A 1135-nucleotide genomic window follows, 5' to 3' on the forward strand; every position below is an offset into this window, starting at 1 on the left:
ATCAGCAACCAAGTTGTCCTTACCACGGACATGTCTGATTTCAAGAGGAAACTCCTGCAATATCCGTAGTAACTTTCCACCTCACTGTAGAGCTTCTCTCTCTTTTCAGGGTTCACTAGATAGGCATGTTGTTGGATCGGGGCCCAGCCCCCAATGTCATGCTCTAGTACATTTGGGTTGGCACATCTAAGAATTAACCCTGCTATTCTAAAAGAAGGGAAACAATGTCAATATAATTATACCCGAAAATTGTCAGTTGGTTGCATAAATAATTATGATTACTAAAAGTTACATGAATTGTAAACATGAATTACCAAAACCAAATGGACACCCCTTTGTTAATATGTATTGTCAATAATTAACTTAATGGTAAGGCATGGTATAATAAAAAATGTTAAAAAAAATATTTGGTTGCATAGTCTTATTTTCAACGACTTTTCAATTACATTGTGCTAGGTGGGATAGCCTCAATGTCAAAACACAGTTTTAACGTGTCCAAATCAATAACCAATATGTGATAAATTGAAAACCTAAACATAACATGTGCTATTTACACAAACATCTGCCACAATAATCATATTTCTTGTATTTTTTTAAACAAGCTCCTTATAAACTGCACAAGCACCAGAAACGCTGTTGTTTTGACAAGTAGCAATAAATCACTGATATCGATTAGGGGGGAAATCAGGTTGTTCGTGCTGTTGAAACTAACACAACTAAACAAAACACATGTAAATGTTTTCAAAACACATCCAAAAAAACATGGAAATGGGAGATATCGTTTACCTCACTGGTTAGAGGACAACCTGCAGAAGACAGTCAGCTACAATTTGGAGTGATGCATTTAAATGTAGGGGTCGCTAAACAAAGGAACACAACCCTTATTTGCCATCACTCATCGATATCATGCTAAAATAATTTGTGTGACAGGATGGAGATGAGGTTGCACGTCCTGTTAAAACTAACAGCTCAAAAACCACACGGAATCTGGGAATAATGTGTACATCACTGGTTAGAGGACAACTCTTTTTTTGTTAGTCACTTTCTGATAAATCTCATAAATAGCACTCTTCCAATTCAGAGCCTGGATTTTCCCCCTGAGGCTAATATCCATATCATGTTGAAATCAATAGAA

The 1135-nt window shown here is 36.2% G+C and overlaps 1 long non-coding RNA gene across 1 annotated transcript; it reads right to left on the reverse strand.

Moving 5' to 3' along the window:
- Window positions 1–406: 406 nt before the first annotated feature.
- Window positions 407–829, reverse strand: LOC139026757 (uncharacterized). The gene is made up of 2 exons (XR_011478683.1): window positions 751–829; window positions 407–716 (listed from the first exon to the last, which is right to left on the reverse strand). It is a non-coding gene; the product is annotated as an uncharacterized lncRNA (long non-coding RNA).
- Window positions 830–1135: the final 306 nt, after the last annotated feature.

This window comes from Salvelinus sp. IW2-2015, unplaced genomic scaffold, assembly GCF_002910315.2.
Source record: "Salvelinus sp. IW2-2015 unplaced genomic scaffold, ASM291031v2 Un_scaffold5704, whole genome shotgun sequence".
NCBI classification, from domain to species: domain Eukaryota; kingdom Metazoa; phylum Chordata; class Actinopteri; order Salmoniformes; family Salmonidae; genus Salvelinus; species Salvelinus sp. IW2-2015.